The sequence below is a fragment of the Dendrobates tinctorius genome, unplaced genomic scaffold (genome assembly GCF_039654945.1).
Source record: "Dendrobates tinctorius isolate UK_male_01 unplaced genomic scaffold, ASM3965494v1 ptg000171l, whole genome shotgun sequence".
Classification (NCBI taxonomy): domain Eukaryota; kingdom Metazoa; phylum Chordata; class Amphibia; order Anura; family Dendrobatidae; genus Dendrobates; species Dendrobates tinctorius.
Genome location: NW_027361838.1, coordinates 12,106,617 through 12,130,923, shown reverse-complemented (window position 1 = coordinate 12,130,923; position 24,307 = coordinate 12,106,617). Strand labels below are relative to the sequence as shown.

At 46.1% G+C, this 24,307-nt stretch overlaps 1 protein-coding gene across 3 annotated transcripts in view; it reads right to left on the bottom strand.

Moving 5' to 3' along the window:
• The window catches only part of SMCHD1 (structural maintenance of chromosomes flexible hinge domain containing 1), a 636,391-nt gene that overhangs the window by 496,442 nt on the left and 115,642 nt on the right, over positions 1–24,307 (bottom strand). The gene's annotated exons all lie outside the window — the stretch shown is intronic.

The window sequence follows — 24,307 nt, the reverse complement described above, 5'->3', positions numbered from 1 at the left end:
CCGAAACCTGGCTCACCCCTTCTGACACAGCCTCTCCTGCTGCACTTTCGTATGGCGGCATCCACCTTTCTCACACCCCCCGCCTCAGCAGCAAACATGGCGGAGGAGTTGGTTTTCTCCTGTCAGATACCTGCTCCTTCACCCCAATCCCACTGCCACCCTCTGGTACCCTCCCTTCCTTTGAGGTGCACTCTGTGCGCATCTACTCCCCCTCCAACTGGCTGTCATCTACCGCCCCCCAGGGCCAGCCACCACCTTCTTTGACCACTTCACCACCTGGTTACTTCATTTCCTTTCCGCGGACATCCCTACTATCATCATGGGCGACTTCAACATCCCCATTGACACTTCCCTCTCAGCTGCCACTAAACTTCTATCTCTCACTTCCTCCTTCGGCCTCACTCAATGGTCTTCTACATCCACCCATAAAGATGGCCACACACTGGACCTCATCTTCACCCGCCTCTGCTCCCTATCTAACCTCTCTAACTCACCTCTTCCTCTCTCTGACCACAACCTGCTCACATTCTCTTCCCTCTTCACTCCATGTCTACAATCCCCACCCCACAAACTTTCACACCCTCGCAGGAATCTTAAACACCTTGACCTACACTCATTCTCTGAATCCCTCCTCCCTCTCACAGATATAAGTTCCTTACACAATGCAGATGACACTGCTGCTCTATATAACACTACAATAGCTGTAGCTTTGGAATCCGCTGGCCCACTTACACAGACCAAAACTCGCAAAATCAACAGACAGCCCTGGCACACCAGCCGGACCAAAGAGCTGAGGAGAGCTTCCAGGGCTGCTGAGCGCAGATGGAAAAGATCCCACTCCAACGAGCACTTCATCGCATTCAAACAGTCCCTCACTACTTTCAAGACCACACTCGCCACAGCTAAACAAACCTACTTCTCATCTCTCATATCCTCCCTGTCTCACAACCCTAAACAGTTATTCAACACCTTCAATTCTCTCCTCCGCCCCCCAGCACCTCCTACCTCCCCACTCATCTCAGCTGAAGACTTTGCCTCATTTTTCAAGCAGAAAATTGATAACATCAGGGATAGTTTTGGTCAACAACCCCCAGAGCCCTTCCTCCTGACTTCCCAGCCCTCCACCTTCAAAACCAACTTCTCCACCATTACAGAAGATCGACTCTCCACTCTACTCTCAAGATCACATCTCACCACCTGTGCACTCGACCCGATCCCATCCCACTTCATACCAAACCTCACCACAGTCTTCATCCCAACCCTAACCCATCTCTTCAACCTATCACTAACAACTGGTGTTTTCCCCTCAAGCTTTAAACATGCCTCCATCACACCTATCCTCAAAAAGCCCTCTCTTGACCCATCCTCTGTATCTAGCTATCGCCCTATATCACTTCTCCCTTACGCCTCCAAGCTACTGGAACAACACGTCTACCTTGAACTGTCCTCCCATCTCTCTTCTTGCTCCCTCTTCGACCACTTACAATCTGGCTTCCGGTCACACCACTCCACTAAAACTGCCCTTACTAAGGTCACCAATGACCTCTTAACCGCCAAGAGCAAGCGACACTACTCTGTCCTCCTCCTCCTGGACCTGTCGGCTGCCTTTGACACAGTGGACCATTCCCTATTATTACAGACCCTCTCATCCCTCGGCATCACAGATTTGGCCCTATCCTGGATCTCATCATACCTAACAGACCGGACATTCAGCGTCTCCCACTCACACACCACCTCCTCACCTCGCCCCCTATCTGTCGGAGTCCCACAAGGTTCAGTCCTTGGGCCCCTGCTGTTCTCTATTTACACCTTTGGCCTGGGACAGCTCATAGAATCTCATGGCTTTCAGTATCATCTTTACGCTGATGACACACAGATCTACATCTCTGGACCAGATATCACCTCCCTACTAAACAGAATCCCTCAATGTCTGTCCACTATTTCATCATTCTTCTCCGCTAGATTTCTGAAACTCAACATGGACAAAACAGAATTCATCATCTTTCCCCCATCTCACGTGACCCCCCTATGAACCTATCAATTACAGTAAATGACTGCCCACTCTCCCCAGTCCCACAAGCTCGCTGCCTCGGAGTAATCCTTGACGCTGATCTCTCCTTCAAACCACATATCCAAGCCCTTTCCACTTCCTGCCGACTTCAACTCAAAAATATTTCACGAATCCGTTCATTCCTCACCCAAGAATCTGCAAAAACCCTAGTCCATGCCCTCATCATCTCTCGCCTTGACTACTGCAACCTCATGCTCTGTGGCCTCCCCTCAAAAACTCTCGCACCCCTCCAATCTATTCTAAACTCTGCTGCCCGACTAATCCACCTGTCCCCCCCCGCTATTCCCCAGCTTCTCCCCTCTGTCAATCCCTTCACTGACTCCCAATTGCCCAGAGACTCCATTACAAAACCCTAACCATGACATACAAAGCCATCCACAACCTGTCTCCTCCATACATCTGTAACCTCGTCTCCCGGTACTTTCCCGCACGCAACCTCCGATCCTCACAAGATCTCCTTCTCTACTCCCCTCTTATCTCCTCTTCCCACAATCGCATACAAGATTTCTCTCGCACATCACCCCCTACTCTGGAACTCTCTACCACAACATATCAGACTCTCACCTACCATCGAAACCTTCAAAAAGAGCCTGAAGACCCACCTCTTCCGAAAAGCCTACAACCTGCAGTAACCACCGATCGACCAAACCGCTGCATGACCAGCTCTACCCTCGCCTACTGTATTATCACCCATCCCTTGAAGATTGTGAGCCCTCGCGGGCAGGGTCCTCTCTCCTCCTGTACCAGTTATGACTTGTATTGTTTAAGATTATTGTACTTGTTTTTATGTATACTCCTACTTACATGTAAAGCGCCATGGAATAAATGGCGCTATAACAATAAATAATAATAATAATAACCTCATCTTGCAGTACATCATTTGATTTCAGCCCCTCTACACACATCCCCATCGTGCAGTATATTCCTCCTCTCAGCCCCTCTATACTCAGCCTGTACTGAAGTATACCGCTCCTCTAAGTTACCAGAACAAATGCAGTTCCAGACATGTCTCAGTATTGCTAAGCTAACAGGAAGCCAAATGAGAGAGACTGCTTTCTCCACAGGATCAACCATGAGCAGTGAAACTACATCAGGAGGTTCCAATGGAAATTAAATGGAAATAAACCTTTAAAAATATGTATCAAGAGAAAAGCAAATACGGTCTATGTTTCTTGCTAAAAGAAAACCTTATAATAAAATGTTTAAATAAAAAATGAAGATAAAGACAGATTCTCAAAGTGGATACACCCTATTTAATGTATTGAAGGAGTTGTCCCATCATCTATGGCAGAAGCACAACCTCCCCCCCATCCCCAGCCTCCTGGTGGTGCTTGCTGGGGTGCAGGCTCTCCAGCTTGACTGACAGTTTGGACTCTTGGCATTGTGGTTCCGTTGGCCTGAACTGTGCACTCCCCAATGCTGCTGTATTAGGTAGTTTTGACTCTGCAACATCAGAGCATCTAAGTAACAATGAAGGCGGCTGGGATCAGGTAAGAACATAGTGCGCTCCAATAATCCCAGCGAGCTTCAGTGCAGTGCTTAATATCGCTAAATAAAAAAGCTTGAAAGCACTATGGATGTTCAACCTCCAGTACTAGACTGTAACCAAGACAACAAGCTGGGAGCAATAAAGTACAAAATTGTTATTTTCTGGAGAACTGTGCACAATTTTAATACAAAGAAAATTGGAAAGTTTCCATTTATACCCATCTTTAAAGATGGCAGTTTCGGAAAATCACTGCTTCTATTCTGCAAGAACTGAAGATTAATGAAATGCTATAATGAGGGTGCTCGGTGTACTTATGGCATGGACAAGATTCTCAGTTTCACCAACTGATTTTGCATTCCCCGCCTCCCTCACTGATGACGACAATGCTGGCTTGCTTGGAGTGAGCACTGTCTCCTGAGACAACTCAGGCAAGTCATCGCTGTAAATCAGTTGTGCGTGAGGCGGAGGGCATTCAAATCCATTGGGTGTAACAGTGCACTGAATAGCTTGGCCAACACACCAAAGGTGCACAGAGCACAAAATTAGCATAATATATTAAAGCACTGATTAAAATTCTAAAAGGTGAACTTTTTATAGGGGCTCTTGCCCTACGTGCTTAGTTCATAATGTTAATATTTAAAATTAAATATTAAAATCTCAATGTAATGGCTGTGTCTGTCTATGCAGAAACATGGGAGGAAGAAAAACAAAGTAAACACTCAGGACAGCATGGTATTGTAGCAGATTCTTTCTGTGAGGTAAGACATGCTGTCCTGTCGGTATACTCTCTTTTGCTTCCTCCTCTGCCCAGGACATGTGGTATATTCCTGTAAGGTCAGACACAGCCATTACACAGTACACAGCAGGGGCACATTTAATAGATTATCTCAGCACAGGAACGTTTCTTTAAAACACAACCAATTGTGGAACTTATTTCTATTCAAAGAATTATTTATTATAATGTACTTTGTGGAACAACCCCTTTAATGGGACTGACCACAACTTTGTTGACATTGAAGACTTATCCTACAGGCAAACAGTGCGTTGCGAAAGTATTCGACTTCCTGGAACTTTTCAACCTTTTCCCACATATGCTTCAAACATAAAGGTACCAAATGTAAATTTTTGGTGAAGAATCAACAACAAGTGGAACACAATTGTGAAGTTGAACAAAATTTATCGATTATTGTAAATTTTTGTGGAAATTCAAAAACTGAAAAGTGGGGCATGCAATATTATTCGGCCCCTTTAGGCTATGTGCACACGTATGGAATTGCCGCTGATTTTATGCGTTTTTGCCGGAAATTTTTGCTGCGAAAACGCATATAATAAGCAACCCATTGAATTCCATGCTGTGCTAATGCTGCATTTTTTTCCACGGCAGAATCACATCGCGGAAAAATACACAGCATGCTCATTCTTTTAGCGGAATCGCAGGGACTCCGCACACATAAGAATGCATTGTTCCGCTTACTTTCCGCATGTGGCTATACCCACCATGAGCAAAGTAAGCTGAAAATGAGCAGATGGTACCCAGGGTCTGGAGGAGACTGTCCTCCAGACCCTGGGTACCATATCCCTGTTAAAAAAATTATTAAAATAAAAAAATCGTGATATTCTCACCTTCCGGCATCCCCCGCAGCCTTCCCAGGCCTCAGCGATGCTCCCGACAAGTCCCGTTCCCAGTGATGCCTTGCGACAATGACCTGTGATGATGTAGTGGTCTCGCAAAATGCTATGTCATCTGGGGTCATTGTCGCAAGGCATCGCTGGGAACGGGACTTGCCGGGAGCATCGCTGAGGCCTGGGAACGCTGCGGGGGGACGCCGGAAGGTGAGAATAACACAATTTTTAATTTTTTTTTTATAATTTTTAACATTGTATCTTTTTACTACTGAGGCTGCATAGTAGTAAAAAGTTGGTCAAACACTAGGTTTGACAAGTGTGACCAACCTGTCAATCAATTTTCCAATGCTACAGATCTCTTGAAAAACGCTAGCATTCTACAAGCTAATTACGCTTGCAAAATGCTAGTTTTTCGCGGGATTCCACATGCGGATTTCCCGCGGCAGGGAGTTGCGGAATTGCAGCGGAAATCTCCGTGGAAATGCCGCACGTGTGCACATAGCCTTACATTCAGTGCAGCAAACTCACTCGAAAAGCTCATTGGGGATCTCTGAACGATCCAATGTTGTCCTAAATGACTAATGATGATAAATATAATCCACCTGTGTGTAATCAAGTCTCCGTATAAATGCACCTGCTCTGTGATAGTCTCAGGGTTCTGTTTGAAGCACAGAGAGCATCATGAAGACTAAGGAACACAACAGACAGGTCCTTGATACTGCTGTGGAGAAATTTAAAGCTGAATTTGGATATAAAATGATTTCCAAAGCTTTAAACATCCCAAGGAACACTGTGCAAGTGATCATATTGAAATGGAAGGAGTATCATACCACTGCAAATCTACTAAGACCCAGCCGTCCCTCTAAACTTTCATCTCAAACAAAAAGAAGACTGATCAGAGATGCAGCCAAGAGGCCCATGATCACTCTGGATGAACTGCAGAGATCTACAGCTGAGGTGGAACAGTCTGTCCATAGGACAACAATCAGTCGTGCCCTGCAAAATCTGGCCTTTATGGAAGAGTGGCAAGAAAAAAGCCATTTCTCAAAGATATTGTAAGGTAGCGCTGTCATTCAAGGTTTGGGACACTCGCTTGGCAGCCAAATCATGTCCGGCATGGGTTTTCCAAAAAACAATAACAATCCATGCGGTTTATTCATGCATCATAAACCCACAGCAGCAACATAAAGTTCATATAATCAGCATAGCGTTCATGACAGAGCTTCCCTCTGTAAAGCCTGTGGTCACACAGGTTATGCAATGTCTAGTACTCAGGCTCTTCAGCCTCACAGTTCTCACCCCGTCAGGGTTACCTCATGGCTGCTTCAGCTCACTGCAGACGTTCATTCCCTCTCCCTGGGAACTGTCAGACACTTGCAGCCATTACTCACAGCATTCAGGTGCTGTCAGGCAGGAAGCTCCATCTCCCAGCGGGACCTACCACAACAGACCAACCAGGTCCAAGGATTCACGTCATGTGACCTACCCTGGCCACTTTATATGGTCCGTAGCCACGCCCACCGGGTTACATGGCTACGACCTCATCACAGGTCTTTGACACACACACTCATATATACTTTACTATGGCGTTCTTAAACACACCCCTGGGTGGATTTGTGGGTAGCTTCTCTGTTATGAATGAGTCACCGAGGAGGAAAAAACAAAAAGCAAGCTAAGCCCAGAAAACCGGAGAGGTTGGTAACTAGCGGATTGCAGACCCCTGATGCTATCCACAACAACTAGCAGTAGCCGTGGAGCGTGCCTACGGTGGTCCTAGATGCCTCGTCATGGCCAGAGAACTAAATAAGCCTAAAGAAAGGGAAAATCTAACATGCCCCAGAGCAAACCCCAAAGCAATAGACAGCCCCCAACATGTATTGTTGGTGAAACAAGATGAAAACACAGACACCGATAGAAAGATAGGCTGAGCAAACAATGGGGCCCTCACTAACTAGAAAGAACAGGAAAGAAAAGTCGCTGTCTGCAATTACGCAAAAAACCCTGCCAAAAATAATGTCCAACACGTCTGATAGAAAAAGGCCCTGAAGTCGTTAAGACTTCAAAACACTATATCAGCACTCAGGTATATTCTGAAGACAGAGCAAAAGAGATCAATTGATCAGAGACAAAATGGGGATTCAGCCCATTCCCAGCCAGGGCTGGCTGAACACAAAAACTAAGTAAACCAGACAAAAACTCATATGAAAAATAGCAGAGAAAACTTAGCTTTAGGAAGGCAGGAACCAAACTGGAAACCAGAAGCCACAGTCAGGAAAAATCACCAGCAAGAAACTAGGGAGTCGGCTGCCTTAAATCCAATCAGAAACTCCTGATGTCCAATCGCAGTCCTCTTCCTCAGGTGGCCGGTCTCTGCCATTTAGATCAGCTTCATTACCTCCATTCACCAACAGAGGGAGTCCAGATAGAAAACTCACTACTCCTCTGTCAGCACAGAAAGCTCCATAACCCTCACAGAAGCCAGAGGAAAACCCGAAAATGAGCTCACAAAACTTCTCCCTAACACATTGGCACGAAAGATCAGCTCTGCTGATCAGCACATAATCAAGCCTTCATCTCAAGGCCACCCACCTTGAGATACAATACGATCATTCAGCATCCTACTCCAATCAGGACACTGGAAATGCTTATACGCCTGTCCTGGAACACCCACACAGTGCCCCCTAGCGGACACAGTAGGCACTACACCACATGCCTTCCCCCTCTGTTCAAACTTGTGGGGTTGAACACACATTACCCCGGGATCTCGAGACCTACACCTTGCCCCACAGGTCAAGAGAACCATCTCAGTCTGTCATCCGGCCCCATCTCTACGCCCTCAGCGGTCAGAATATCGGCCCTGATCTTTGGCCCTCCAGTCACAGTCTGTCTGCTTCATCAGACACGGTTTAGTCACCACACTCCTTTCTCTCACTGACGAGCTCTCCCGGTTGGTGCGGTCATAAGTCTTAATCGAGGTAACTGTCTGGCCTGAGTCTGACCCATTCAGCGTCTCACAGGAAATAAGGTCTCTCAGCCTCGTACGGCCCGTCGAACTGCCACTTGCTGAATTCTTCGGCCACCTGCCATGTCACTACTTGGAGGAACCCTTCGGGTCCTTACATCTTGGGTTGAAGGCGGCCGCCACCTGGTGTTCCGTACCTCTTTATTGATCCGCCAACGGTCCAGCCTCAACTGCTCAATCTCTTGCAGGTACCTGTTGTGAGTTCATTCTCTGGTCCACCAGACTCCCTCTGGTGGTGACAGGAGGTGGTGAGGCTGATTTGGTCAGTGGAGATCTACCACCTGATGGTGATGACGATTGGACCTCAGGGATCTTAGATTGGATTTAAGACTGCCGACGCCCTAAGTCAGTGCTGGTGATTGCTTCAGGCTGCTCAGGTCTTGGTTTTCAGCTCTGTTCCAGCCTTCTCAAAGCTAAGTGTTTTTGCTAATGTTCACACTTGATTTTGTTGGTCTATTCAGTTTTTTGTGTGTTCAGCCAGCCCCGGCTGGGCTGTGCTGAATTTCCACTCTTATTTATCTGTATTTGCCAATTTGCTTTTTTGTCCCTTATTAGATTGGCCTCTTTTTGCTCTGTCTCAGAATATTTCAGAGTGCTGATATAGTGGGAGAAGTCTAGTGACTTCAGGGTTAATTTTGTTATCAGAAGTGTTGGACATTATTTTGTAGGGTTTTTTGGCAGATTGCAAACAGTGTCTTTCCTTTCCTGTTCTTTATAGTTAGTTGGGCCCCATCGTTTGCTCAGCCTATTTTCCTGCCTGTGTTTGTGTTTTCATCTTGCTTCACTGTCAATACATGTGTGGGGGCTGTCTATTCCTTTGGGGTCTTCTCTGGGGCAGTTAGTTTTCCCTTTTCTTGCTTTAGGTTTATGTAGTCCTCCGGCGGTGACGAGGCATCTAGAAACATCGTAGGTACGCTCCACTGCTACTGTTAGTTGTGTGGTTAAGATCAGGGATCTGCAATCTACACAGTTACCAACCTCTCTGGTTTTCTGGGACTTAGCTTTTTGTTGTTCCTCCTCGGTGACCCATTCATAACAGAATCACCAGCCATACCGCAGATTCTAGGGTACTCAAAAGTAGGGAAAAATTGTTTAAAAGAAAAGAAAAAAAAAAAGTGTCAGAATTTTTTATATATATATATATATATATATATATATATATATATATATATATATATATATATATATATATATACATACATACATACACAGTGCCTACAAGTAGTATTCAACCCCCTGCAGATTTAGCAGGTTTACACATTCGGAATTAACTTGGCATTGTGACATTTGGACTGTAGATCAGCCTGGAAGTGTGAAATGCACTGCCGCAAAAAAGAATGTTATTTCTTTGTTTAATTTTTTTTTAAATTGTGAAAAGTTTATTCAGAGGGTCATTTATTATTCAACACCTCAAACCACCAGAATTCTGTTTGGTTCCCCTAAAGTATTAAGAAGTATTTCAGGCACAAACAACAATGAGCTTCACATGTTTGGATTAATTATCTCTTTTTCCAGCCTTTTCTGACTATTTAAGACCCTCCCCAAACTTGTGAACAGCACTCATACATGGTCAACATGGGAAAGACAAAGGAGCATTCCAAGGCCATCAGAGACAAGATCGTGGAGGGTCACAAGGCTGGCAAGGGGTACAAAACCCTTTCCAAGGAGTTGGGCCTACCTGTCTCCACTGTTGGGAGCATCATCCGGAAGTGGAAGGCTTATGGAACTACTGTTAGCCTTCCACGGCCTGGACAGCCTTTGAAAGTTTCCTCCCGTGCCGAGGCCAGGCTTGTCCGAAGAGTCAAGGCTAACCCAAGGACAACAAGGAAGGAGCTCCGGGAAGATCTCATGGCAGTGGGGACATTGGTTTCAGTCAATACCATAAGTAACGTACTCCACCGCAATGGTCTCCGTTCCAGACGAGCCCGTAAGGTACATTTACTTTCAAAGCGTCATGTCAAGGCTCATCTACAGTTTGCTCATGATCACTTGGAGGACTCTGAGACAGACTGGTTCAAGGTTCTCTGGTCTGATGAGACCAAGATCGAGATCTTTGGTGCCAACCACACACGTGACGTTTGGAGACTGGATGGCACTGCATACGACCCCAAGAATACCATCCCTACAGTCAAGCATGGTGGTGTCAGCATCATGCTGTGGGGCTGTTTCTCAGCCAAGGGGCCTGGCCATCTGGTCCGCATCCATGGGAAGATGGATAGCACGGCCTACCTGGAGATTTTGGCCAAGAACCTCCGCTCCTCCATCAAGGATCTTAAGATGGGTCGTCATTTCATCTTTCAACAAGACAACGACCCAAAGCACACAGCCAAGAAAACCAAGGCCTGGTTCAAGAGGCAAAAAAATCAAGGTGTTGGAGTGGCCTAGTCCGTCTCCTGACCTTAACCCAATTGAAAACTTGTGGAAGGAGCTCAAGATTAAAGTCCACATGAGACACCCAAAGAACCTAGATAACTTGGAGAAGATCTGCATGGAGGAGTGGGCCAAGATAACTCCAGAGACCTGTGCCGGCCTGATCAGGTCTTATAAAAGACGATTATTAGCTGTAATTGCAAACAAGGGTTATTCCACAAAATATTAAACCTAGGGGTTGAATAATAATTGACCCACACTTTTATGTTTAAAATTTATTAAAATTTAACTGAGCAACATAACTTTTTGGTTTGTAAGATTTATGCATCTGTTAATAAATCCTGCTCTTGTGTGAAGTTTGAAGGCTCTAACTTATTTGCATCTTATCAAACCTGCTAAATCTGCAGGGGGTTGAATACTACTTGTAGGCACTGTATATATATATATATATATATATATATATATATATATATATATATATATATATATTTATTTTTTTTTTATTTTTTTTTTTTTTTCTGGGGCCGTAGGAGGATTTTTTTTTTTCCTCATGGAGATTAAGTAATTGTCTGATCGCGTGGAGCAACTTGCTGCTGAAGTGCAGGGAATTTCCACCTACCTCATTCAGTCACATGCTGCTGAACCTAAGATTACTACTCCTGATGTGTTTTCTAGGGATTGGTCTAAATTTCTGAATTTTAAGAATAATTGTAAATTATTTCTGGCCTTGAAGCCTAATTCATCGGGGAGCTCTGTGCAGCAGGTTAAAATTGTCATCTACTTGCTGCGCGGTGATCCCCAGGATTGGGCTTTTTCTCGGACACCTGAAAATCCTATTTTGACTAATGTGGATGCATTTTTTCAAGCCTTGGGGTTGTTGTATGATGAACCTAATGCTGTTGATCAAGCTGAAAGAACCCTGTTGGCATTAAGCCAGGGTCAGGATTCTACAGAGTTATACTGTCAAAAATTCCGAAAGTGGGCGGTCCTTACTACATGGAATGATAGTGCATTGGCAGCTCTCTTTCGGAAGGGTTTGTCAGAGACAGTAAAAGAGGTTATGGTGGGATTTCCTGTTCCCTCTGGTCTGGATAATTCTATGTCATTAGCCATTCAAGTTGATCAGCGTTAACATGAACGTAAAACTACACGGGAGGCGCTGCCACCTTTTGAACAAATGTCTGAACCTATGCAATGTGATGGGGTTTTTTGTCTAGGGCGCAACGTCAGGAGTTTAGAAGGCGTAATAAGCTGTGTTTTTTCTGTGGAGACGCCTCTCATACTATTTCTGTCTGCCCTAGACGAGAGAAACGTTTTGCACACACATTTGCTGTAGGTGGTGTACAATCTAAGTTTCTTTTGGCAATTACTCTAATCTGCTCCTTATCCACGTTTTCCACTAAAGCTTTTGTGGATTCTGGAGCAGCATTGAATCTGATGGATTTAGACTTTGCTAAACGTTGTGGTTTGTCCATGACGCCTCTGCGGACGCCTACTCCTTTGAGGGGTATTGATGCTACTCCTTTGGCGGAAAATAAACCTCAGTTTTTGACCAAGGTCATAATGCGAGTTGCCTCAGACCACCAAGAAAATTGTAAATTTCTGGTGCTGCATAATTTGCATGATACTATTGTTCTGGGTTTTCCCTAGTTGCAGGCTCATAATTCAGTTTTGGATTGGAAATCTGGGTCTGTGGTGAGTTGGGGCTGTCAGTGTGTTCTTAGAGACGCTCCTGTTTTCTCCACCTCTCCTCAGTCTCATGATATTCCTGATTATCTGGTCAATTTTTCTGATGTATTTAGTGAGAGTAAGTCTGCGTCTCTGCCCCCTCATAGGAGTTATGACTGTGCAATTGAGTTGATGCATGGGTGTAAATTTCCCAAGGGTCGGCTTTTCAACTTATCAGTACCCGAACATGATGCTATGCGATCCTATATTAAGGAGTCATTGGAGAAGGGTCATATTAGACCATCCTCGTCACCTTTAGGTGCTGGGTTTTTTTTGTGACCAAGAAAGATGGTTCATTAAGACCGTGTATTGATTATCGTTCCCTTAACAAGATGACAGTTAAATATCAGTACCTGTTACCTCTGATGTCTGATTTATTCTCCAGAGTTAAGAGTGCCTGCTGGTTTACTAAGCTTGACCTCAGGGGGGCATATAATCTTATTCGCATCAAGCACGGGGATGAATGGAAGGCAGCGTTTAATACTCTGGAGGGGCATTTTGAGTACCTGGTGATGCCTTTTGGGCTCACTAATGCCCCTTCTGTATTCCAGTCCTTTATGAAAGATATTTTATGTGACTTTGTGGATAAGTTTTTGATCATCTATCTGGATGATATTTTGATCTTTTCTAGTGATTGGGATTCTCATGTGGAACACGTCCAGACTGTGTTCCGGATTTTGAGGGAGAATTCCCTGTTTGTTAAGGGATCGAAATGCCTCTTTGGTGTACAGAGGATTTCATTTTTGTGATTTATCTCGTCTCCGTCAACTATTGAAATGGACCCGGCCAAGGTACAGGCCATTTATGATTGGGTTCAGCCTACTTCTTTGAAAGCTTTCCAGAAGGTTGTGGGTTTTGCTAATTTCTATCATAAATTTATAGGTAATTTTTCTGGTATTGTCAAACCACTGACTGATCTGACCAAGAAGGGCGCCGATGTGCTGAATTGGTCTCCTGAGGCTGTCTCAGCATTTCAGGAGCTTAAGAGGAGATTTACTTCAGCTCCAGTTTTACGGCAACCTGATGTCTCACTTCCATTTCAGGTGGAGGTAGATGCTTCTGAGATTGGTGCAGGAGCTGTTTTGTCCCAAAAAGACCCTGTGACTTCTAAGATGAATTCTTGTGCCTTCTTTTCTCGAAAGTTCTCCCCATCTGAACGCAATTAGGACGTGGGGAATCGGGAATTGTTGGCCATGAAGTGGGCATTTGAGGAGTGGAGACATTGGTTGGAGGGAGCTAGACATCAAGTTTTGGTCCTCACCGATCACAAGAATTTGATTTATCTGGAGTCGGCCAAACGCTTGAATCCTAGACAGGCTAGATGGGCCTTGTTTTTCACGCGTTTTAATTTTGTGGTCTCTTTTCTTCCGGGCACTAAGAATGTTAAGGCAGACGCTCTTTCTAGGAGTTTCTTTGCTGATTCAATTAATGTGACTGAGCCTACTACCATCCTAGGTAAGGGGGCAGTTCTTTCTGCCATTTCGCCTGATTTGAGACGCACCCTGGAGGAATTTCAGGAGGATAAACCTGAGCGTTGTCCTATGGGAAAATTGTATGTTCCTGACCAGTGGAGGAAGAGAGTGATGTCTGAAGTTCATTGCTCCGTATTGGCTGGTCATCCAGGTATTTTTGGTACCAGAAAATTTGGCGAGTTGGTCTTTTTGGTGGCCCGCCTTATCTCGTGATGTCAGGAATTTTCTGCAGTCCTGTGGGACTTGTTCTCGGTCTAAATCCTGTTCTTGTTCTAGTGGGTTGCTGATGCCTCTGCTGTTGCCCAAGAGACCATGGACCCATATCTCAATGGATTTCATTTCTGATCTTCCTGTCTCTCAGAGAATGACTGTGATCTGGGTGATTTGTGATAGATTTTCGAAGATGGTCCATCTTGTACCACTCCCAAAGTTGCCTTCTTCCACTGAGTTTGTGTCCTTGTTTTTACAACAGGTGGTTCGGTTGCATGGGATTCCTGAGAACATTGTGTCGGATAGAGGAGTCCAGTTTGTTTCCAGATTTTGGAAAGCCTTTTGTTCCAATCTGGGAATTCAGTTATCCTATTCCGAGTTTCATCCCCAGACTAATGGGCAGACAGAGAACAAACCAGACCTTGGAGTCTTATTTAAGATGTTTTATATCTGCTGATCAGGATGATTGGGTTTCTTTTTTGCCCTTGGCCGAATTCGCGCTGAACAATAGAGCTAGTTCTGCCACTTTGATGTCACCCTTTTTCTGTAACTTTGGGTTTCATCCTCGATTCTCTTCAGGGCAAGTGGAATCTTCGTCCTGCACAGGTGTGGATACTGTGGTTGAGAGAATGCGGCAGATATGGGACCAAGTAGTGGATAAGTTGTCACTCTCAGGAAAAGGCCCAGCGATTTTCCAACCGATGTAGGACCATTGGTCCCCGGTTTAATGTGGGTGATATGGTCTGGTTGTCGTCTAAGAATGTTCCTATGAAGGTTGCATCTCCAAAATTTAAGCCAAGATTTATTGGACCTTATAAAATTTTGGAGATTCTTAATCCTGTTTCTTTTCGATTGGCTCTTCCAGTTACGTTCAAGATTCATAACGTATTTCATAAATCACTGTTGAAGAGGTTTGTTGAGCCAGTGGTTACTATGGCAGCACCTCCGGACCCTGTATTGGTTAAAGGCAATATGGAATATGAGGTAGAGAAAATATTGGATTCTCGTTTGGTTAGATGGAGACTCCAGTATTTGGTCAAATGGAAGGGTTATGGCCAGGAGGATAATTCTTGGGTCTCTGCCTTTGATATTCATGGCAATAGATTGGTTCGTGCTTTTCACCTGGCCCATCCTGATCGGCCTGGTGGCGTGGCTGAGGGTTCGGTGACGCCTCCTCAAGGGGGGGTACTGTTGAGAGTTCATTCTCTGGTCCACCAGTGGTGAGTTCGCATTCCAGACTCCCTCTGGTCGTGACAGGAGGTGGTGAGGCTGATTTGGTCAGTGTAGATCTACCACCTGATGGTGATGATGACGATTGGACCTCAGAGATCTTAGATTGGATTTAAGACTGCCGACACCCTAAGTCAGTGCTGGTGATTGCTTCAGGCTGCTCAGGTCTTGGTTTTCAGCTCTGTTCCAGCCTTCTCAAAGCTAAGTGTTTTTGCTAATGTTCACACTTGATTTTGTTGGTCTATTCAGTTTTTTGTGTGTTCAGCCAGCCCCGGCTGGGCTGTGCTGAATTTCCACTCTTATTTATCTGTATTTGCCAATTTGCTTTTTTGTCCCTTATTAGATTGGCCTCTTTTTGCTCTGTCTCAGAATATTTCAGAGTGCTGATATAGTGGGAGAAGTCTAGTGACTTCAGGGTTAATTTTGTTATCAGAAGTGTTGGACATTATTTTGTAGGTTTTTTTGGCAGATTGCAGACAGTGTCTTTCCTTTCCTGTTCTTTATAGTTAGTTGGCCCCATCGTTTGCTCAACCTATTTTCCTGCCTGTGTTTGTGTTTTCATCTTGCTTCATCGTCAATACATGTGTGGGGGCTGTCTATTCCTTTGGGGTCTGTTCTGGGGCAGTTAGTTTACCCTTTTCTTGCTTTAAGTTTATGTAGTCCTCCAGCGGTGACGAGGCGTCTAGGAACATCGTAGGAACTCTCCACTGCTATTGTTAGTTGTGTGGTTAAGATCAGGGATCTGCAATCTGCATAGTTACCAACCTCTTTGGTTTTCTGGAACTTCGCTTTTTGCTGCTCCTCCTCGGTGACCCATTCATAACAGGTACCCCACTCGATACTCCAATAGCATCCGAAAGTTTCTCAGGCTTTCCACGGAGCCAACCACCATGATGGGGATCCTACCCTCTTCACTGGATACCTAGTCTTCATCATCAGGAGGGATCCTCACCCTCACCACACCGGAGATATTTACAAGGTCTTGCATTACCTTCCCGAATGTTCCATTGATTCTCCCAATCAGACCTTTGGGTATTGGAACTACATCTTTCCGCAAATCCAGCCGATCCATAGCCTCCCTTGCTAACTCCAGGCGTCGAGCAGCTTTCATATTACTCCGCCTGACCAGCTGTTTGGCGTGGAGACATTGCAAATGCATCTCTTTCAGGACAGCTAACAGGTTTGCTTTATCTTCCCTGGCTGATATTATCACCAACTGCCGAGTCTCAGGTGCCCAGTGTACCTCACATGCCTTGACCGCCTCTTTGAAAGCCTCATGCACTCCTTCCTCAGCACAGGCTTCTTGCATGTCTTCGGGTACCTCGATCACAGATTTGAAGGTCGTGGTCTTGCTCTCTTCCTGGACAGAAGGCTCTGGCTTTACCACGGACACTTCCCTTACTACAATTGACCCAACCGGATGACTGTCTTCTTCAGCTCTTTGCTCACCAACTTCACAAGATTTTATCTCTTCACAACCCTTTGCCAAGATGGGTACTGGCAGTTCCGTCTTATTATCAGTGAGGCCCGGCCGCTGTAAATCTTCGTCCAAGCCCTTCTTCCGCAGAAGACCATTTACTACTCATATGAGTTCTTCCATCTCTTCCCTAAGGGTCTTGTTCATGCTTTGCCAGGTTGACAGGTGACCTTTGAGCTCAGAGACTTCTTTCTCTAGCTTTTCTATTCTGTGCTCCCTTTCTCTCTCAGAGCCACAGTCACCCCCAGAGTCTGAGTCACCCCGGCCTGTCGAGTAATCCTTCCAGTTACCCACTAACCGTGTGAATACTTCAGCCGTCTTATCAATCAGGTCAACGTCAGTCCTGTCATGAGACGTCACCGTCTTAATATCTGTTAGCCCAACAGTAGAAACGTCTCCAACCTCCTGCCATATATCATCAAACACGATAAAGTCCCGGCCCCTCTCCAAGGCATACACTAAGTCAGGTGGTATCCCGCCTCCTTGGCACTCACCACTTGTGGACCCCTCGAACATTACTGTATCTACCGCATAGTTCACCGTGACCCCATGTTTATAGCGAACCTGGACCACTTTCTCGGCCAGACAGAAAGTGAGAGGAGTTCCTGTCAGAGTCACCTGACTGAGTCCAGCCGACCAGAGACTCCTTCTCGGTGTAGCATTACGGTACACACCTGTGGCCCGTCGTTATCTGGAAAGAATATCCCACATTCTGAAAAAGTCATACACGAACATTGCTGTTCCTCTTTTGACACACCGGCCCCTCTCTGGACCACCATCCCAATTTGGGCCACCGCCTCCCTCTGGGACTCCACCCCTTTTTGAGTTACCACCCCAATTTGGGTCACGGCGCCCCTCTGGGACTCCACCCCCTTTTGGGCTGCCACCCCGATTTGGGTCACCGCCCCCCTCTGGGACTCCACCCCGATTTGGGCCACCTCCCCCTTTTGGGATTTTCCCATGTCCGTTCTACAGGTCTTCTTAGACCACAGTTCACGTCTCTTTTACGATACCACACAAGTCCTTGCTGGCACCACTACAGCTCCTGCTGTCACCGATCTCCGACACCTACGGCTGCTGTTCACACACAGCTGCTGGTGTCACCTTCGTAACCCCACCGAGTTACAGGAAGCCGCTTGTCCCCTTCGTAACCCAGCCGAGTTACAGCAAGCCGCTTGTCACCTTCGTAACCCCGCTTAGTTACAGCAAGCCACTGGTCACCTTTTTGACCCCACTGAGCCACCGCCAGCTGACTTGAGAGGGAAAAGAAAAAAAACAACACCACAACACAAAACTCACGTGTCCTGTCTGTGTGCTCTTCAGGACATCCGGCTCCTCTCCTGAGACCGTCCAATACACAGGGCGCACCGGGTGCTATTCAGGGAGCCGACCCATCTCCCAGCGTTTCCCAACACACCGGCCTCACCAAATTCAGGGGCTCTGCGGGTGCTTTTCCGGACATGTGTCTCCGCCTCAGACTGTCCAACACTTACGCCTCACCAGGTCCAAGGTCATACCACGTGCTCCAGGGATCCGATTGTTCTCCCGGAACCTCCCAACACTGACCCTTCAGGACCTTGCTCACTGAACCCTCCAGGTACACAGTCTCTCTCACTGACCCAGGTCAGTACAACACGAACACCTGTCCGTTACCTGTGTCGGCCACACAGGTCCTCGGGTACCTCATATCCACAGAGACACCCTATCATAATCCACAGTCTCTTTCTCTAACCCCGGTCATCACATCACACGGTTTTCACGACCGTCACCTGCCGGCCGCGCAGGTTCTCAGACCCTTCTACCACAGAGGTGTCCTATAAGTCTTTTCCACTGACTTCGGTCAGTATATCACAAGGCTTTCAAGACAGATAGCCCTCCTGGCTCAGCGTTGCCAGCACTGCACCATGTGCTTTTGGAAACCGTTGCCCTTAGCAACCGAACTTTGCAGTCCTCTTCCCTTGCTCCTAGCAACAAGGCTACAACACTGCCCGCATTCTCCACCAATTGTAAGGTAGCGCTGTCATTCAAGGTCTGGGACACTTGCTTGGCAGCCAAATAATCACGTCCGGCATGGGTTTTCCAAAAAACATTAACAATCCATGCGGTTTATTCACGCATCATAAACCCACAGCAGCAACATAAAGTTCATATAATCAGCATAGCATTCATGACAGAGCTTCCCTCTGTTAAGCCTGTGGTCACACAGGTTAAGCAATGTCCAGTACTCAGGCTCTTTAGCCTCACAGTTCTCACCCCGTCAGGGTTACCTCATGGCTGCTTCAGCTCACTGCAGACGTTCATTCCCTCTCCCTGGGAACTGTCAGACACTTGCAGCCATTACTCACAGCATTCACGTGCTGTCAGGCAGGAAGCTCCATCTCCCAGCGGGACCTACCACAACGGACCAACCAGGTCCAAGCATTCACGTCATGTGACCTACCCTGGCCACTTTATATGGTCCGTAGCCACGCCCACCGGGTCACATGGCTATGACCTCATCACAGGTGCTTCACACACACTCATGTACACTTTACTATGGAATTCTTAAACACAACCCTGGGTGAATTTGTAGGTAGCTTCTCCCTAACACATTGGCACGAAAGATTAGCTCTGCTGATCAGCACATAATCAAGCCACCCACCTTGAGATACAATACGATCATTCAGCATGCTACTCCTATCAGGACACTGGAAATGCTTATACGCCTGTCCTCGAACACCCACACAGCGCCCCCTAGCGGACACTGTGGTCACTACGTCACAATATCCAAAAAAAATTTAGTTTAAAGTTTGCAACAAGCCACCTGGGAGACACACCAAACACGTGGAAGAAGGTGCTCTGGTCAGATGAAATCAAAATCGAAGTTTTTGGCAATAATGCCAAACGATATGTTTGGCGTAAAGGCAACACAGCTCATCACCCTGAACACACCATCCCCACTGTTAAACATGGTGGTTGCAGCATCATAATTTGGGGCTGCTTTTCTTCAGCAGGGACAAGAAAGATGGTTAAAATTGATGGGAAGATGGATGGAGCCAAATACAGGACCATTCTTGAAGAAAACCTGTCGGAGTCTGCAAGAGACCTGAGACTGGGACGGAGATTAGTCTTCAAAACAAGATTGATCCCAAACATAAAGCAAAATCTACAATGGAATGGTTCACAAATAAACGTATCTAGGTGTTAGAATGGCCAAGTCAAAGTCCAGACCTGAATCCAATCGAGAATCTGTGGAAAGAGCTGAAAACTGCTGTTCACAAACGATCTCCATCAAACATCACTGAGCTCGAGCTGATATCCAAGGAAGAATAGGCAAGAATTTCAGTCTCTCGATGTACAAAACTGATACAGACATACTGCACCCCAAGCGACTTGCAGCTATAATCGCAGCAAAAGGTGGCGCAACAAAGTATTAAGTTAAAGGGGCCCAATAATATTGCACGCCACACTTTTCCGGTGGTGAGCCCACCGCAAAGCCGCGACATGTCAGCTGTTTTCGGGGCGTTGCCATAACAACCTGAGGTCTCCTCGAGACCCCTATGGTTATTGATGGCAGATTGCTACCGTGTTTCCCCGAATATAAGACAGTGTCTTACATTCTTTTGACCCCCAAAAGTCCCACTATGTCTTACTTTCGGGGTATGTCTTATATTAGAAAAAAAAAATGACGATTTTTGTTTTAACCAAAAAATAACATTTATTAACAAGCTGAACAGTGTGGTGTTCACCACAAAACAGTTTTATTAAACCAAGTGCCCAAGAAAGTGCCAAGAATGTCTTGTTACAACCGTATCATGACGGTATTTCCATGTATAACATGTAAAACATTTAAAACAATGAAAAACGGTAACAATGAACAGTCTGAATAAGTTATACTGGAAGATAAAACAAGATTTATTCGATGACAACCATGTCATCATCTTCAGGAACATCATCGTAAACATCCACACTCTGAGGTTCCTGTGGATTTTCTTGGGACTCTCGGGAATCCATTTCCGCCTGAATCATTGGCCCATATCTCTCATGGGTAGCAATGGCACTGTCCTGAAATGAGCAGGCCTTGTCCAGGTAGCCAGCTCGCAGTGCATTTTCAATGCAGGTGTCACTGATCTTAACACATGAATTCTTCACCCAGTTCACAATCTCAGGCAGTTTTGGCTTGCTTAACAAAGTTCCCACGTACGTTCCTCTCCATACGGTTTTCAATGTAGTCACTGATTTCCGCACGCAGATTGTCCTTGAAGGGCTTGTTTATGGCGATATCCAGAATCTGGAGATAAGCCGTCATCCCTGCCGGAATCATGATCTGGTCGATACGTCGCTCATGAAGGAAGTTTTTCATGTCTTTAGCCCGGTGTGTGCTGGCTGCATCCCAGATCAGCATCCCTCTTTTGCTCCCTGGCATAACAAGCGGCAGCATTAAATCAAGCCACTTCCTTATAACCGCTTGCGTGGCCCAGGCTTTTTCCATTTCCAGCACATAAATACCAGAAACCCGCTCTATCTTGTCCTTCTTGCCCTTTGAAATCAGCAAAGGTGTGACTTTAGTGCCATCCAGACGAATCACCAAAATGCAGGTGACACGTGCACTTTCATAAGCGGTGGAGGGAACGTACACTGAGGAGGCACCTCGTTGATCAACGGTGGTTTGAGCTGCTTGGACCATGAACACAGCAGTTTCATCCATGGCGATCATGTGGCAAAGATTGTATTTGGAGAAGTCAGTGTCATCCACAAACTTCTTGTAAGCAAATGCACGTTTCACAATCTCTGCATCTTCCAGCCTAAAGAGGGTCGTGGATCTTCTCAGAGACAGGTCATTGCGTTCCATGAAGTTATCCACCCAGTGCTGTGACGCCTTGAATTGTTCAGGGGTAATGTCAAACTGTGGTGCCACAGCAAGGGCATACTCCTGAATCTGAGCCCTGGTCACCACCAATGTCTTCGCTCTCCTGTCAGCAACCCACTCACACACCAGGCTTTCCAGCTCGGGATACATTGGCTGCCGACCACATCCAACCTTACGCCTTTTAGCCATTCCACTCTCCTCTTTCTCACTCAGGTTAGTGTATTCTGCACGCCATTTTTGGAACAGTCGGTGATCCAACATCTTCTCCTTGCAGAACTCCACTACATTTTTGCCCCAAGATTCTTCAACCATGGCTTTTTTATACTCCACAGAGTAGCTCTTCCTTTTACTCGGACCGGAACCACTCATGTCTGGGGGCAAAAATATAGCGTATAAGCATTGCTTATGGTTCCGTATCACAGTCACCCATACAGTCCCATACAGTATCCCACAGCAGCCTGCCATACAGAAGGGTTGCTGCCATTACAGTACGGTATCTCACAGCCTGCCATTATTGTACAGTATCCCACAGCCTGCCATTATTGTACAGTATCCCACAGCCTGCCATTATTGTACAGTATCCCACAGCCTGCCATTGTACAGTATCCCACAGCCTGCCATTGTACAGTATCCCACAGCCTGCCATTGTACAGTATCCCACAGCCTGCCATTGTACAGTATCCCACAGCCTGCCATTGTACAGTATCCCACAGCCTGCCATTGTACAGTATCCCACAGCCTGCCATTGTACAGTATCCCACAGCCTGCCATTACGGTATGGTACAGTATCCCACAGCCATTGCTTACCGGATGGCGATTCCTCTGCGGTGCGGGACAGGGCAGGGCAGGCTTCTTCTTCCTCGTGCAGGGGGACACTGGCCAATGAGCGGTGACGTCAGGGCGGCGGCCGGGCTCACAGAAGCCGCTGGGCCAATCAGAGAGGCCCTGACTTCTGCCCGGGGGACACAGGGGGACACAGGCACCGGTACCGGTATGTTAAACCTAATGCATTATACCGGTACCGCACAACGTCTTACTTTCGGGGCACAGCTGATCCGCTATGTCTTATAAACGGGGGATGTCTTACATTAGGCATCCCCCATTATTCCCCTAGTACGTCTTACATTCGGGGGTGTCTTATATTCGGGGAAAGACGGTATGAGCACCACCCTGTGGACGGTACTCATGGCAATGCGGTAATTCTGCTGCATAGAGGTGATCTATGCATCACTTCTATGTAGCACAGCCGATCATGCTATGGCAGCTTCAAGCCTCCTATGCTATTGAAGCATGCCAAATGTAAAAAAAAAAAAAAAAGTGTTTAAAAATTAAGAAAAAATATATAAAACATTAAATTTCATATCACCCCCCTTTCACCCCTGTTAGGTACGGCGGAACACACCAAATAAAAAATATAAATAAAGTGCGTTCGCCGCTCGGGGTCCACCATGCAGTAGGTGGTATAACCGCTGCTAGATGGTGGCAGAGCAATATGGCGGTAATGTGCACAGGGTTAAGCGTCACCCAAGTGCATAGAGCAATCTCTGTTAAGTCACAGTGACGCCTATGTACATAAACAAACGAGCTGAGCATGTTAAGGTCACAGGTACTCAGAGTAGTTACACACTTGGTATAAGGTCACAGGAGTAGCCCAAGATGGCGGCCCAAAGTCCTTCTAGACCTACCGTGTGTGTAGCGTCGCAGCCGCGAACGCTTAAGTGGGCTGCTACTGCAGCGCTGCGTAGGACATTGCCACTATACGACAATGCTAAGCGCAAGCGCAATATCGGACGCTAGCAGCTGTGGACTATGAAGCAGAGGCGCGCTGGTGCTGGTACTGAACTCAATCCCTCACACAAGCGTAATAAAAAAGGATAGGGGTTTCAAATGAGTCATGCACCAGAATCATGCATTCATCGTCATTCACACAGCAACAAGTACAGTCTATACTAGCGCATGGCGGAACAGCCATGCGCACCTTTTATAGCAGCCGGGACCTTCCGGAAGCTTCCAGATCTCCGAGATGGACCAATGAGATCTGGAGCGGGACCTGAGCACATGACTCCCGATCTCCAATGGGAGATCGTCTCATGTGCATGGCCAGAAGGTGGATGGAAGGACTTAGCCTCAGGAGAGATTTGCTGCAAGGCAATCTCCTCTGCAATCTCTTCTGCAGTGGATAAAGAGCAGGAGACTGCAGAATGTGACGGTCTGGATTCCTGCATAGCGACCGCAGAAACCTGACTCCTAACACACCCCAATCAAAATAAAACAAATAAAACAATCAAACCTACACATATTTGGAATCGCCACGTTCAGAATAGCCCGAACAATAAAAAAAAAAAAAAAAAAAAAAAAAAGGACTAAATCCGAACGCTAAACGGCGTAGCAAAAAAAAATCAAAAAGCCAGAATTACTTTTTTTGGTTGCCGCGACATTGCATTAAAATGCAATAATGGGCGATCAAAAGAACGTTATCTGCACCAAAATGGTATCATTAAAAACGTCAGCTCGGCATGCAAAAAAATAAGCCCTCACCCAACCAGAGATCACGAAAAATGGAGACGCTAAGGGCCTCAGAAAATGGCGCAATTTTTTTTTTTTTTTTTTTTAAAGCAAACTTTGGAGTTTTATTTTACCACTTAGATAAAAAAAGAACCTAGACGTGTTTGGTGTCTATGAACTTGTAATGACTTGGGGAATCATAATGTTAGGTCAGTTTTAGCATTTAGTGAAAAAAGCCAAACAAAAAAACAAGTGTGA